At 41.9% G+C, this 16,923-nt stretch overlaps 1 long non-coding RNA gene across 3 annotated transcripts in view; it reads left to right on the top strand.

Annotated features, from left to right (window-relative positions):
* Window positions 1-331: 331 nt before the first annotated feature.
* The window catches only part of LOC311222504, a 34,205-nt gene continuing 17,613 nt past the window's right edge, over window positions 332-16,923 (top strand). Inside the window, exons 1-5 of one of the 3 annotated variants that reach the window (XR_014619356.1) lie at window positions 332-603; window positions 2,497-2,654; window positions 3,510-3,712; window positions 4,249-4,454; window positions 16,553-16,699. This is a non-coding gene — a long non-coding RNA (uncharacterized lncRNA). Of the gene's footprint in view, window positions 604-2,496; window positions 2,655-3,509; window positions 3,713-4,248; window positions 9,598-16,552; window positions 16,700-16,923 lie in introns of those variants that run through there. The other 2 variants (XR_014619355.1, XR_014619357.1) reach the window with 2 other exon arrangements.

Here is a 16,923-nt window from a genome sequence, read left to right as displayed (position 1 = left end):
ATCTGCTTACCATGCACCTCATCCTTTTTGTCACTCAGTACAAAGGGCAGGCTGAGAAGCTAAACATACAACTACTTTGTAGTGACCACAGGTTGTGCGCATCATGATGCGGTTAGATGAATTTCTGCAAGCCATGACTGAGATGCCTGGCAGTCTACTGCAGGAGCTGGGGCACTGAAGCCAAACCACTGGGCATCGGCCAAGTCATGCCCAGGAGCCCTACCCTGTCCTCTTGGTTCTGACTCTGAGGTCACATACACCATTGTGTCATCTCATATCGATACTTCTATAAATGCTTCAGTGCAGGACTCAAATATTGACATTTCTTTCTCTCTCTCCTCCTCCTCTTTACTTTGCTCTAAGAAGTGTGTTTTTCATGGGAAATGGTTAAAATGTCAACTTCCAACCTGAGGTGCCTCAGCTCAAGGCAGAACATTTCAATTTTATCAGCTGGCACAGAGAGATCTGTTTCAAATCATCTTTGACAACATATTAAGCTGCATTTCTACCTCAGATTGGAAATGGTCTCCCCACTGGGTCATTTGCTTTCTCTGGAAATTAAAGTGCTTTTCTCCACCTGAAAACCAAGTACATGTAAAACAGGTGAGTGGGTGAATCACTGGGGCATGAACTTGACTCAAGGGAGAGAAAGAAGCATTTGGATTTTCAGAATATACCAACAAAGGAACAGTTAAATTCTCACTTGATGTGAAAACTGGCATTGCAACTAGCTTTACTGAACTGAAATGCAATGTTACATCTTCAGTATTAATAAAATATTTTGTTTTGAGTAAAAGCAAGCTTTTTAGAATTAATGTTCTGTGAAAAGGTTCAAAATGTCCTCTATTTCATTTTTGGAATAAAACAACTTCAGGAAAGCCAGGACTTTCTTGAAGGACAGAAATACTGCAGTGCACTTAACTTTAACATTTATATGACAGCTGACAAAGCATGACTTTAATGTTGGCTGGGATTATCCATGAAATTGTAGCAGTAATATAAAATAAAGGCTTCTGAAGTACTCTGGGCTGAGGTTGCTTTCCTGGGAGGGATGAAATATGCTGGGATTAGGTGTAATTTTTAGAGTATAAACTCACAGAAAAAAAGATTATCCATATTTGGATAGAAGAAGTCCACCCAAACTGCCTATATATATATATATATGTTATTTTTTTTCATGCATGCCCATTCATAGCTGGTACTGTATAGCACAGCACCTCTTACTAATGCAGAGTGAATTGGGCAACAGAAAATCATTTGTCACTGGGTTTCTGGGGACTCCGCACCATCTCTGAAGGGTCATTCCATGATCTGTGCATTTCCATTCCTTTTTGGATTCCCCTGAACATTTGAGAACGCTTATTGCCGCTATCCTTTTAACTCAAAGTATTCTGAGATTAAAGGAAGTGTTACAAACACAGTTATAATGCCAGCACAGAAGATGTTAATGGTTTCACTATGAATGAACAGTCATAATAATAATAATAATTCTTGGACTGAAACAGGTTGAAAGGTAGGGTTCAGCAGGCCAGAATGAGTTTATAGTGTCAGGAATGCTGTCTGGCCTCAGAGGTTATTCTGCCAGAAATAGTTCTCCCCATCTCTGGGGTCAGAGTAGGGGGAATATAAAATTCAGAGCACGTTTTGTAAAGAACTGCTCAGCACTTATGTGTTCTGGTCAATAATTCCTTACTCAACAAAGGCAGGTCCAAATGTCTGAGACAGTGGAGTCTAAATGAAATCCTGTGTTCTATGTCTAAACAAGATGAATAACCAGCAGTCCTGGATTGGTGGTATCTTTTCTGCACAACTATCTCTGTTCATAGTAGGGAGGTATGTTCCGGCTGAAAACCTTTAGGAGTATTTGTGAATAAAGCAGCAAAAGCGGTGAGAAAACCTAATAACCTGACATAGATAAGCAACCCTGTGAATAAGAAGGAAAAATACAATTATATAACCTCATCTTAGTTTTAGCACTTTTGGAAGCCTGTACGAAATGACACTGGGTTACCTTCTATTAAGCTAGCACACCCAGACTTAACTAAAAGAGTATGGGGACTGTTGTGACTCCAAGATATGACAGATAGGATAGAAATTATTTTGAGATCTAAGCTTCTCAAAATCTCAGAAATGGCTTTGTATACCCTAGTTAATATCTATATTATTTTTTTTAGTGATGCATATGCAAACAGAAGGGAATGTCAGTGAATGTATGACTACCTAAAAAAAGATGTCTCTGCTTTGTTAATCCTAACTTTATATCAAGAGCAGGAACCCTGTTTTCTTGCTCCTGCCCCATCACCCATGAACAGCTAATGGCTCATGACACAATGCCAAACACTTCTCTTCAACATTTTGGCTGCCAACCAGCTGCTCAAGTGAAGTATAGTTAAAGACTCAAGCACAAACTTGCTAGTTTTGTTTTATGCGTAAAGAAGGGCTTGCCTTCCTAGGAACTTGTCTTATTTGCTTTTCTGTATCTGTATTTTTCCCCAGCTCTGTGTCTCCAATCTAATAAAACCCACTGATTTACCCTGCAATCTTTGCTGATTGCCCTGTTGCTGTGAGGTTGTATTTCCCAAAACGAGCAGAGATGTTGCAATACAGCATGATGAAACATCTGGAAATTGAAAACTGAAAAGCACCCATTGCAGGTGAGATGCACCTTGCTTCCCTCTATATTAGGTATATGGAGAACTAAGCTCCTAGAATGGACATCACAAAACCAGAATTACAGGTGATTACTACTCTAATCAGAGGGAAACTAAGAGGAGAGATGCAGGGAGTTTGGTGCTGTTTCAAGGCTGTAATTAGGCATAGGAGCTTTGGGGGAGCTATCTGCAAAAGATACTTATATTTTATTTTTGATACCAGAAACAACTAAACAGTGGTTTATACATCCAGAATCTGCTATGCTGTCTGTTTTACAGGTCCCATAAATCTTGCAAACTTGATGCAAACTAGCAGGAGAGATGAGAAGCATTCACTTTCAGACTGGAGCTTAACTTTTAGGCTGCTTTTCAAGTTTCTGCAGTGATTAGTTCAAAGTTACTTGTAGGAACTTGTTGACCACTGTGTTGGTCTTTGAAAAGGGTATATTCCAAGTGTGGTGGATGCTATCTGTGGAGGTACTGCTGCAGAATTAATTGCTAATGTGTCTCTTTTCTTGCTATGAGGAGGAAAATAGGTATTGATCACTCTTATTATTTACTTTATCATTTGTTGTTTGCAATTCTGGTGAGCTAAGGAACAATGGGCAGTGCAGGTATAGGTAATAAAGCCAATTTAGCTCCAGAGATCTCAGTGTGCAAAAGGAGGAGAAGGATGAGTGTGTCTTTATGTGTGTGTGTGTGATGGGGGAATGGATTTGGGAAAGAGAAATAACATTGAAAGCAGCAGCATTGCATTACAAGCCCGTCAGCCTGGAGACTGTAGAAACATGGAACCTTTTGCTTCTCAGCTGCTGGAATTTAACTTTATTGTTGTTCATTTCTATTCCTTTAATAAAGAATCCTGAGTTGAACTCCTTGCATGCTTACTGCACTCTGCCTTTGGCTGGCTTACTCAGGCTTTCCCTTGTAAACTCTGGAGTGAATTGTTTAATCCGCTGGACTGGAGTTAGAGAAACCCTGGAGCAGCTCATTCATTCACTGGCGAGGCTGCATTTCTGCTCTGCAGTGGCTGGGACAGCCTACGCTTGCTCCTTGACTCGGTAAGCTATCCGTTTCACTGGCTGGTTCAAGCCGCGTGCTCCCTGCATTCTTTTGGTCACAGGGGCGTAGGAAACGATCTTACCACTCAACTTATATAATGAAATGTCCTGGCAAAGCCAACCGTGATTTTGTCATTAAACTTCGATGCCTCCTCTCTCAGCCTTCCCCTCCTCCCCTTTCCTGCCTCGAGTCTATGCTTGTAAAACCGGCAGTGAGTCTGCCACAAAATCATTAATCCAGCAAGGTAGGGAGGTCTGTACACATACATTGCTGACGTGGGCTTTCATCAGTGTGTTTGTATGGCTTTGCTAGCCTGGGCTTTCCCCTTAAGGGCTTGGGAATGAGTGGTGGTGGACCCAGGCGAAGACTTGGCCCGCCAAAACACAGGGCTTTGTGGTTCCAGTAACCACTGGCTCCGAGTGAAGACAGAAAGCCAGGGGGGAGGAAGGAATTTCCACCGCAGCACTATGTTGGTTTTGTGATTCAATACAATCAGTGTGTGTTTTTTAACTAATTTATTTATTTATCTGTCTAGAAAGAAAATGGAGGCGGTTGTCCTACAAGGGAGAGAAGCTTTGCTCTGCAGAGCCAAGGACAAATTGCACTGAGGCTCCAACCTGCCATGGCAGGAAACAGGCAATTGGGAGACCCATAGCATGACTGCTGCTGAGCTCCAGATTGCTCAAAAAATGCATCCCACTTGTATAGTAGAGCCAACAAAACCATGGGGTTAAGGAACAGGTAGGCCCCCCTTTTCTCTAAGGCCAAGGTACTGGTGATGAATCCATATAAAACAAACAAACAAACAAAAAGCTATGGAAAAAATGTTGCCTCACATTACTTTAATCCTCCATAGTTAGTGCACAGTAACTTGAGTTTTGGGGTGGTTTAAACCATCTAGAACATCACCTTATGGTGGCTTTACAGAACAAACAGGATTATTTTCTACTAGTGCACTCCCTTGTGGCTGGAAGCTTTCTGAAACTTTCTGAACAGACTGTTTCTGTCTTGAAAATACATTATTTTTTTCACAAATAAAACTTTTTTTAAAAAAAAGGTGGGTTTTTGCAGGTTGCAATTTGCAAACATATGTGTGAATCTGTGCATATGCAAATGTAGCATTTTGTAGGATGGAAGTGTTCTGTCTTAATCTTTTCAGAAAAGAGAACTACCACTTTTCACACTATCATGACCTTTTATTTTGAAGATTTCTTTGTATGTCATGATAGTCATTATAATGTTTTAAATTATTATAGTACATTTGAAAACTTTTGATTTTAATCCAAATTGTTATGCCCTCTCCCACCAAAAATAAAGTATTTTTTTTTAGATTATTTTGATATGATTGGCAATGATTTCCTTTTTGAACATTATGAACTATTTTATAAATAAAAGTTCATGTTTTCATGCAGATGTAGCAACAGCTCAGATTCAGACAAGACATATGCCACTTTTCTCCTTATGGTGACCATCAAAACCTCATTAACTATGGAGTGGAAATTACATCGCATGACCTAAGAATGTGCACTTTTGCCATGTGCGCGTAATAGAAGCCTTATGTAAGATGAGTGGACAGTGAGGGTTGAGAACTGGCTGGATAGCAGAGCTCAGAGCGTTGTCCTCAGTGGCACAGCCCAGTTGAAGGCCTGTGGCTAGTCGAGGGGAGGGATCTTATCAATGTGTATCAATATCTGAAGGGAGGGTATCAAGAGGATGGGCCAGACTCTTTTCAGTGGAGCCCAGTGCCAGGACAAGAGGCAACAGACACAAACTGGAACACAGGAAACTGCAGCTGAATATAAGAAAATACTTTACTCTGAGGGTGACAGAGCACTGGAACAGGTTGCTCAGAGAGGCTGTGGAGTCTCCTCTAGAGGTATTCACAACCCATTTGGATATGACCCTGTACAACCTGCTCTAGGTGACCCTGCTTGGCAGTGGGCTTGGACTAGGTCATCTCTAGAGGTACCTTCCAACCTCAACCATTACATGGTTATGTGTTTCTGTAAATACTGATGATATTGAACCTATGAGGTCTTTCTTTCAGCAGCATAAAGTAGTAGAGTCAAGGCTAGCAACTAATCCATTCTAAGGATAAAATATTCAGTAGGAAGTAAGATTTTACTTAGTGTTACAACACTACCCAGAGAAGATATACAAACGAAGGTCAAAGGGTATGGAGAAGGATTAGAGCTACACATAGTTGTGGAATATGGAAATCCTGGTCTTAAGGGACCAGGACTTAAGGGACCAGAAGCAAGAGGATATTCTAAACATGGCTTGCTACCTGGGTGGACTTCTTCTGCACTGTATCAGAAAGACACATCCTGAAGAACAGCTAAATAAGGACTTAGTTTCAATGTGGGATTGTGAGAGCGAAGAAACTGAAAACTAACTTCCATGTGATCATATCTGAATACAATTTTGTACCTTTTCACAGAATCACAGAATCACAGAATTTCTAGGTTGGAAGAGACCTCAAGATCATCGAGTCCAACCTCTGACCTAACGCTAGCAGTCCCCACTAAACCATTTCCCTAAGCTCTACATCTAAACGTCTTTTGAAGACTTCCAGGGATGGTGACTCCACCACTTCCCTGGGCAGCCTGTTCCAATGCCTCACAACCCTTTCAGTGAAGAAGTTCTTCCTAACATCTAACCTAAAACTCCCCTGGCTCAACTTAAGCCCATTCCCCCTCGTCCTGTCACCAGGCACGTGGGAGAACAGGCCAACCCCCACCTCGCTGCAGCCTCCCTTGAGGTACCTATAAAGAGCGATAAGGTCGCCCCTGAGCCTCCTCTTCTCCAGGCTGAACAAGCCCAGCTCCCTCAGCCGCTCCTCATAGGACTTGTTCTCCAGAACATGGAATATTTGGGATATTCCATGCTGTGGAAAAAGGGATTGGTGTCTGATGACTCTGGAGTGTTGTATCATGTATCTTATGGAAAAGAGATGTCTTAGGAAAGAGATAATTAACTAGCAAGAAAATAGACAAAGAAAGAATAACGCAGAGTAAGAGCAGAGGTGACTTTTTTGGAGAGATGGAAAGGTAAGAGAGGTAATAAATCAGGACATGAGAATAATGTTCTTGATAAGTCTCTAGATGGAAAGGAGTTGAAATAGTCATAAGCATTTCAGCTTCAGCAATTGCTGAAATGCAGCTTTAGCTGGAATGCAAGCTTAGCTGAAACACTGAAACTTCCCAGAGTACATTACAGTACTGATAAAGACTAAAGAGGACGGGGAAGTTCAGGCTCAAACCTGTCATGTATTTGACACTGCATCACTGGCACAACTCAAGTCAGTACTAATAACTAGCCTGATGTGAGGCTGAACCCAGCCTGCTTAGGACTCTTGAGGAGAGTTTAAACATCCCATATGATTGCCTGAGAAGACACTGCAGAAACTCACCCTTTTTTCTTGGCCAGCAGATACAGGAAAACAGCTCTGATTCTGTCTCTGATCAGAGACAAAAAATGTCTCTGATGAATGATGGTTACTCCTTCTACTGACAATTTCTGTCTAAGACACAAATGCAGAATTTTTGCAAGCAAATATAATCCCATCCAACGTGCTCTATTACTGCTCATGGTACATTACTACTCATGAGGAGAGACTTTGACGATGAAAGCTCCCATAAAAAGCTACGTTATGGGCAGATTAGTGACTGGTATAAACTGAAATCTCCAGAGATGCTGATTCACTCTGAGGATATATCCATCTATTTTCTGCTTGGAAAATTAGAGAAATGGCAATGTACATGAAGGCCCAACCTTGTCTGGAAATGCCATCTGGTAAAGGTAGAGTAGCGCACATGGCAATAGCTGAGTGGGTGATCACAACCACACAGTGATTACCAAAGGGAAAAAGGTGGCCTTCCCTTAGCAAGGATCTTCTGCTGATTTCCTAACTACTCTCTTATGTGTCTCAAGAGGAAAATGACTGTGAAAGAAAACATTCATGCGCTTGTCTGTTTGTTGATCCTTTTGGGTAAACAAGGATCTCCAAATTTTTCATCTGTAGCACATTTCCATGTAATTTAACAGCAGTCAAGCCTGTTTGTTGAAATTGTTTTTTTTTTTTTTTTTTTTTTCCCTTCTTTTTTTCCCTCCCTACTATTTCTCTCCAGAAACACTCACAAAAGCTCCAATCCTAATTTCCCAAACTGCCTCAGCCATGCTCCTAAACTGCAGCACTGCTAAGCCTCCTGTTCATATCAGCACCTGACTTGGAGCCCAGGGAGCCAGAAAGCTTTCCTCTGGCTGCAGACCCAAGCACGGGGCTGGTATGGGCTCAGCAGTGACAGGGTCCTCCTAGCATCCCCTTTCGTATCCCCTCACCACTGTTGGTACAGGATTTGCCTCCTTTCCTTCTAGTAGCAATGTACAGGGTTGCACCATCCTGCTACCCCATAAACAACAACACAATGAGCTTATAACTTTAAGCCTCCAAATGAAATAAGAAGCTAATTTGCCCCATCTCAGTGCTTGCCATCTGTAAGAATTAGTCCCAGGGGGAAATGAATAGAACCATTATTCCTACTGTGCTCTTGGCTGTGTAATTCCTACAGTGGTGAAACAGTAGACAGCAAGAGGAAAAACATAATACTTGTGTGACCGGCCTGCCATTGGCTAGGCGAGGTTGTGTGTATCTTGTTCATGAAACGAAGAGTCAGGCAGACAGCTTAAGGGGTGACAGACTTCAATGTCCAAAATGCTTCTTAGGCACCAACTAATTAAAGCACTGTGTGGAACGGATAACAGAGCTAGGAGGCAAGTTAAAGGTTCATTTATTGATGTCTGAGGCTTGTGAATGACTCCACTGCAAACCATGGAAAATACCGGCCTGTGACTGCAATTATATTTATGCTCCCTCAGAAAATCTCTTGCTCCCTTTCTATGTCTCCTGTGTTCTCCTTTTGTTGGAGATGATGTTAAAAGTGAAGCATGACGGCCCGTTAACCCTCACTGGTCTCCCCGAGCAGCATTGTTCTTGCCAGGAGAGGTTGGATTCTCCTCTGGTGGAAACTGGCCCCATTCCCGTTTTATACTACGTGAGGATGTGGCCTCTAATTTTTCAGCTGAGTCGAGCCCAAGCCATGAAGTAAAAGGTTCATAAAGTAAGATTTTCCAGTCTTAAGTAAACGTTACTTTATCTGAGAGGAATGAACAAGAATGAACGAAAGCACAAGGAGGAGAGCAGTGTGTGATACTCCTCTCCTGGGTGGCTGTCCGAAGAATAAAATGGTTGCTGTCCCTGAACACAACCAAATGAATGCTGCCTCTTGGAAAGGCAAAAGTTGTGACCAAGGGAACACTGAGGAGCTTAGCCACAAACAAAACTTGCTATCCAAGCAAATAGAAACGTATTTATCCCTTCTGTTTGAGTCAAGGAGTGAGGCACAGGGAAATTCAGTCTGTGTGGTACAAATCTTCCCAGTATCATACCAGGAGTCCCAGTTCAGGGACTTTGCACTAAAACCACTTGATTTTCCTTGTCTTATTTATTTTGATTCTATTTGGACTTTGGCAATGAAGAAAGGTGAGTCTACTCATCTCAGGACCTTCCTAATCTGGCGTACGTGCACCAGTTCTGTATTCAAAATGAAGCATCAATGAGCCAGGACAAAAAAAGAAAAAAAGAGTCCTGGGAATGTCGCCCCTGCATATGAGGGAAAGGCTGCTGTAAGTAGGAGTGAGGGACTCAAATCTGAGGGCCGAGTAAAGTAATAAGCAGCTTGATAAGCAGCTTTTCTTGTGCAGCCCAGCACCACTCCATGCAGGCAGTGGTTCGTGCCAACTTTTTGCTGCTGACATGATTTTTGTTATGATTTTTCATTATATACATGTATGCGTATATATATAAAACTTTTTTTTTGTTGTTTGTTTGTTTGTTTGTTTTTGGAGGCACGCTGTTGCTGTTCAAAGACAATAACTTCTCCACCTATGCTGCTCTTACTATGTCTTTCTTCCTTTTCTTTTCTATGTCTTTGCTGTTCCCATTTGGCTTTATACGTTACTCTGAGATAATTGGAGTTATCCATCTCTCCTCCCTTTCTGTCTCCCTAAATCAAAGCCTTTGAGCATCATGTGTTCATCAATACCCTTACCTTCCTGTGCAAATCCTGAACCTCTCTGCATCATGCTCTTAGTATTTGCTGTGGTTTTGTTCTTTTGCTCCTCTAATTCCAAAAAAGTACTGGAAGTAACAAATCATCTCAACCACCTTGACGATCTGAGCAAGAAGAGGAAACAGAGACTGTGTCCTTAAACAAACCACTTCACCCCACTGTGTCTCATTTATTCACCTCCTTTTTTCCCTTGCACTGTTTTTGGAAGCTTCCAAAGACAAAATTGTACATTTTTTTTTTTTTTCCAAATGAGTCCTCATTTTACACAGGAGCTCACTGTACTTCTGTGCTACAAGTTGCAATACAAGCTGAAGGATTGTGAAAGATAGGAAAGTGTATGTCTGAATGAGGGCATGCCAGCCACCAAGCCCACAAGGGCTTCCTGGTGGAGAAAACAGACAGGCAGAGCATCAATATGTCCTCTATCTACAGTGGACTGTAAATATTAGTTTAAGACCAAACACCTTATATTCTGAAATAAAGAGGATCCCAGTATTTACATGGAGAATGTAGAATAGTAGCAGCAGAAAGGAGATTAGCAACTTCTGATGTGTTTTACTGAGACATAGCATATTTGGCACTTTTTTTTTTTTTTTAATCCGGTGGTGAGAAATCAAGTCTGAATTGCAGTGGAAATGGATCTGCAGCATTATGGTTCCTCGGAAAAGGTCCAAATCACCTGCCAACCCTGACTTTTCCTGCTCTAAAGCTCAGCAGAAGAATTACCTTCAATGAAGAAAAGGCTTCTTGAGCATAGTAGGCAAGTCAACAGGACTTGCTAGCTTAACAGCTGATCTTACATCACTTAGATTTTAGTGGCCAAGAGGCGAGGTGGTGGTGTTTTGCGTGAATAATCTGGTAGGGGAGAGCCACATTTAACATCTCCTCCAAGACCAGCAACAGCTTCAGAACCTGAAAATGGAAGCCTTAGCCAAATCGGTTGCTTATCACACTGAAAGCTGGTAAGGGGTGTTTGAGGGGTGCTAGTGTATATTGGATGTCTGGAGAAGGAAAAAGTATTGTGTTACTGACTGAAGAAAAGTACTTTGCAGCCAATTTGCACAGTTATAGCTGGTTGCCATGGTGTTCCTGCAGGAGTGGGAGTAGATAGGAACTTGCTGTGGGATTTGCAAGTTCTGACGCCCTGAGGTCTCTTTCTCCATCCACCCCACACAGCCGTCCAGCTACTAATTGTGCAGGAGAAGCTTACCAGATCCACTAATGGTGAGCCAATAGTTTACTGGGAAGGGACCAAGACAAAGCATGGATTTTATAAAAGACAACACCAGCCCTATTGATTCTGTACTTGCAGCCGAAACCACATGGATGTGCATATGCACACGCAGTGGAAAAACGGAGGCTGGATTGCTCTGAGATGCCATTACGTTAACAAGATGGCTACCCGCAAACCTGTGACCCAAAGTCATATGTTCCTACTGGGAATATCACAGCACAGAACATTACGTCAGCCCCACACAGTTCTTTAAGAACAGCACTGCCTTTCCGCTCGGCACTATATATTCCTCCCTTTCGTCTCTTGGAGAATTCCCAGAACCGCTAGTTCTAGGCACGAAATTCTGCGTCCAGATCCTAAAGCCAGCTAACACATCCCACAGAACACTTGCGTTCAGATGGGTGGACAACATCATAGGTCATGGAAGTCCAGCATAGCCTCCTCTGTGCCAACCCGGAATGGTGACGGCAGATAGCAACCTTCACAGCTCGAAACACAGTAATGGGAAGACGTGGAGGTGGAGCTGAATGAAAGCTAGGCATTGATGAAACCTCCTGCAAGAGTGAAAATGTTCGGCTAAAATGGGAGATATGGGATGTAAGCAGGCCTGTATTGCCCGGGTTATTTTAAATTACACTGTTTGCAACATAAGGAATAATGAGGTTGACGGTATCAGATAAAGGGAACCTTGTGCCAGAACTGTCAAGAGATGTGATCCATTCCTGTTGATGAATTCCTTACCCTGATCCATACAATGTGCCCAGGTCGATGGTGTGGACCTATCCAGCCCGTGTGTGTCTCAGAATCAGTCTGCTGGGCTGCATTGCTGCCAAGTCACAGCACGTTTTCCTGTCTTGGGCCTTTCTTTGACAAACCACTGCCAAACACATGCTTGTGATAAAGTAACCAAAGCCAGATTCAAAATCTGTGATAAAACACTTTGCTGAATCTGAATCTTTTACTCAACATCCACATGCTATTTGCAGTGGCCACTAGGTCTAGATTCAGACATTTTCAACCCATGTTTATAACTGATGCTCCTGACAACACCCTGACTACCTCTGCTGAGGACTGATGTGAGGGGACAATGGAAAGTGTCCACTCCCACCCCATAGGAGAAAACTTTCTTTCCCATGGCAGACTTCTGTATCCCATGCATGAAGAATAGTTTATACTCAGACCACCTATTAAGGCACCCATTAAGGTGACTAAAATAATTGAGGATGCCCCAGATGGTATTTCATTACATGGCGGTGATGAATAACTCAGACCACTCACTCTCAAGTCTCCTAGATGCTGCCCCTGGATCTATGGAATGAAGAAGTCATCACAAAAGAATCAGGCTCTACAAGTAGGTGGTCAAAAGATAGCCCCATCTTCTCTCCATGCACTGGGAAAGGATTCAGTCTCTGGTACCATTGACTGCTAGATAGCTTGGGTTATCATCACACTTTTCATTATCAGATTAGGAGCATGTATCTATGAAGGGCACTGCAGTGAGATGACAGCATTGCCTTTGGGGGAAACTTCTCTGCCACCTCTGAGTTTCTCAGACTGATGAGGGTGGTGACGCTTGTCAGCCAGCACAGATAGAAAATCAGCCATTAGACACTCCATGATTAGGGCCCCTCTCATTATTTTAATTTTGGTTTTGCAGTGAGACAAGCTGGCAGCCTTGTGCTGCGCTTGGCACTGCAGAATAGTTTAATAATCACCTAATAAAACTTTTCATCTGGCTTCCCACATCCCCTCCATGCCCCAGACCTCTGCCCTTCCCTGCACTCTCTATCAAGGATGCATAGTCTTTCATAAAGCACAGCACTGCTATAACAGCCTTCCTCTCACTTGCTAATGCTGCAAGAATTCAGGTATTTGAAGGCATTATCATAATTTCACTCTTGCTAATCCAACTGCAGCTAAAGCTATCAATAGTAATTTGCCTTCCTGAATTTGTACTGATTCTATGGGGTTTCTGCCTGTGTCCAACAGGAAAGGAGAATCTGGACCTTGATTTTGTGTTTGGTCTACAACACTGTGGAGTAGTCCTGTGTGAGTGATACTTGTACTCAGATGGCTTGAGCTGACTTAATAACCTTGACTCTTCTTGGTGGTGATGTTCCAAATGAAACCCCAGACTTCACAGTCTACATTCTTCTAAGGAAGACATGAAAACAAGATATCAGGCATCAGATGTTAAAGAGTGCTTAGCTAAATAAACCCCCCTCCTCCAAAAGGATTTTGGATCTTGTTTGTAAACCATTTTACTACACTACTACAATTTTCATCTCTCAATGTTTTGATTGAACAAAATCACAAATTTTTAGTCCGGAATACAGAACAACTGCAGCATGGGCTGAACCAAGTCATAGTGCCTGCAACCATGTCTCCTATCAACTGCATATTACTTTCTCTTTATTACATGTACTCTCTTAATTGAAGACAACAGCCCAAGGATAAGTCCAGCTAAGGAGATAGGCTAACTGAATTATTATTATTATTATTATTATTTTCTCTCTCTCTCTTTTTTTTTTTTTAAATAAAAAATAAAAAAATGAACTATAGACATGTTATAACTTATGCTCTTTAAAATAACTGCAACTGAACAGCAGGAGACAAGACTGCTTGTTTGTCTTGTATCAGATGCTACCCTTTGGGCCAAATAGAGGAAATGGAAATTCTAACCTTTCTGACAGCAGTAAGGTCACCCCTATGAAAAAGGCATTTATGAAGGGCAAGGCGAGGATGAGATACGGATAAGGACAGTATGGAGACTGCAGGAAAGAGCGGAGACCTGGCTGAGAATAGCTGTGAGCACAAGGGTGAAGCTTTCCAGCTTGACAAACACAAATTTCTGAGGGTGCCAAAGGGGACAGTGCAGACATGTTTGCCATTCAGGCTTCCTCTGAGAGTTGCTGGACTGAAAGCAAGCTCATGCATAGGAACTCATCAGGCAAGTGGATCCAGAAAGGGCAGGTGGAGAGACTTGTTTACAACTCTTTTTATTTCTACTCTCACCCAGTCTGAGTTTTACTCACTTAAAACTAGAATGAGTAGTTAATTCTTTTTCATGTTCTGAGAAAAACTAGCTTTTGGGATGGAGAGTTCTTCTGGTGATGTTGGAGAGAGGTAGTGGCATGGGCTGAGGGATGAACAAGGCTGATTCCTTTGTGCACTGTGCTGGTTTAAAGCATTTATCAGCCCCAAACCTGATGCTACCTCTGAAGATATGCTAAAACTGGCTTCAGGACTCCTAGCAGCAAACAAATAATGCTACAGTTCACTGAACCCCAGAATCAATCTGGCATAAATTTACTGAATTCATTCAAAAACTTCTCCACATTTTAATCTTCATAAAGTGGATGTAGTTACCAAATTATACAGATCTTGTCCTAAGAAGACCTTTTTCCACTGAGAGCTAAGGAGACATGAGGGTTATAAGATCAGGTAGCTTTCTACAGCACAGACATATATTTATGTAACTTAAAGCCCACTGAATACAGTTTAAATCCTGAAATGTCTGTGTGGACATTTCCACAAATGCCCATTTTAAGCTCTGCTGTGGAATTTGATAGCACTACTCATATGCTGAAAGCATGCAAAAGTTTTACTCGCCAGGAACTCTCTTGATACTGTATCTGCTCTCTAGCAGAGGGAAGACAGAGATGGATACTGGGTCTAGATTTTAATTTGTCAAGGACATTGTAGAGTGGTGGCAGGTAAGTTACAAATAAATTTGGCCAGGTTGTGCAGAATACTCCCAGTGGTGTCCAAAATGGACTGAGTCTTTAATGGATGGGCAGTCAGAAGGCCACAGATTTGACCCATTTTTCAGAGGAACACCTCCAGCTTTTCCCAGCACTGTGGTAACATTTGACTGAAAAAGAAGTTCATTGCCAATTGAGGGAATAGCACCATTTTTGATGGACAGACGGGTTTTCACTAAGAGGAATCCTATCCAACCTCTGCCCTGGGCTGACCCTGCTTGGTTTGTGAAATCGGAGAGGATCCCAGACCTAGATGGCCCAGCATGTGTTCAAGTGCACTTGAGGAATGCCAGCAGGCAGATAAGCTGGGTAAATGTCTAATAAGGCAAAGTTTCCTGCTCTGTTATTGTTTAAAACATATCTATAGGATCCCTTTTTAAAAAAAGGTCATTTTGATTTGTTTCCCATGTGCTTTTTTAAAAGTCAGTGTTTGGCATCTGATACCTTGTGCAATGTATAATCCCCATGGTCCAAAGAGCTTTAGAGCGCCAGGAAATCCAGAATCTTGGCATGAATCTGGGGCCAGCTCCCATAACACACGGCTGCATGACTTTTCTCTGTTTGTGGTATCTTTGTGACACCATGGTACGTGGTGTACTCAGAAATCAGCTGTGGGGTTTGCCTCAGAGACCGTGTGAGAGAATCCCCCCACCCCTCCCATCTAGTGCAACTTGAAGGAGCCCCAGACAAAGAGGGCTTGTTCTTTCAAAAGAAATAAATGATGACTGGAAAGAATAAAGCCCTGAACACTGCCCCCCTGGAGGGAAGGGGAAGAGAGGTGGTGGCCAAAGGAGTGATTGATTGACCACAACCCCTTGACACCTAAATGCATTATCTACAGTGGTATGTGTGTGTATTGATGCACTGTGCTGAAAGACAGGCAGTCCTGGAGGGTCAGCCCCATGCAAATTGTGGATCCAGGGATAAATTGCATTTATTATGCAACTTCACTTACATGAGCTCACTAATCCATCTTTTCTAGACTGACAGGCCCTCTTACATCTCAGCCTCTGAACAGCACGGCAGCTAGGGACATATTTAAGTTACTGCTCTTCTCTCTAAGCTTTCCCAGATAAAGCTCTCTCCACCTATTCCTCACCGGAGTGACCTGAAGCTCAGGACACGATCCAGAGTCTTTGCTTAAATGATATCCATGTGTAAGGAACAGCTGCACCACACAGGTAGTATTGAGCAACATTACTTTTGGTTTAGGGAATACACCCCATTTGGGGAGAGGATAAAATGTTGGAATTATTTGAACAAAAGCTATCTCCTGTTCTAAAGCCATAATAAATTTAGCTGCCAATGTTCTATGATCTGGTAGGAATAGACAATGGAAACTCAGCTTTGGGCAGGTGGAAAAACTTCTGATTCCCACAGGTTGAGGATCTGATCACCAGAATTTTCTACTGAATATTATCTTTGAGGGAATCCACCTCAGAAGTATGCAGTCCCTGTTGATACTGCTGTGAGTCCAGACAGGCATTCCTTGCTGGACCTAGAATGTCTTTAAATACTAATGGGTAACATACTGGATTTCATTTGCACACACATAATAGCATTTCACAAAAGAAACATAAAAATGTCACTAGCTTCCATCTGTGCTTGAGATATCTGTTCTTCTTACTCTAAAAATGTTATTAACTTCTATATGTATCTTTTTATTATTTTATTATAATTATTTTCTTCTTATTTCTTCCCTTCTTCCAGAGATTGAATTCCAGTATGGAGGAACTTTAGTTTCCCACTGTAGTAACAGCAATACAAAAAAATCCAGATTATTGATTATCTCCTTCCTCTAGAAAATCCTCTTGTAACCATGACATATGAAGAACACCCAAGAAAGCAATGTGACTAATAAAAAGTTATTGGTGCACACTGTGAACTCTCAGTTAAATGCTTTTGAGTAATAAGATCTTAAGATATTCTCATATATATTTATATATATATATATATATATATTTTTTTTTTCCCCACACTATATATACCTCTAACCAGAATTAGAGACAATTCTCATAGAACAGGCCTGGCATTAAATAGATGTGAGACTGGCAGCTGCCAATACTGACAAGAAACTGGTA

The sequence above is a fragment of the Netta rufina genome, assembly GCF_964035555.1.
Source record: "Netta rufina genome assembly, chromosome: 2".
NCBI classification, from domain to species: Eukaryota; Metazoa; Chordata; class Aves; order Anseriformes; family Anatidae; genus Netta; species Netta rufina.
The sequence above is the reverse complement of the archived record's forward strand: the minus strand, read 5'-3'. Positions and strand labels throughout refer to the sequence as shown.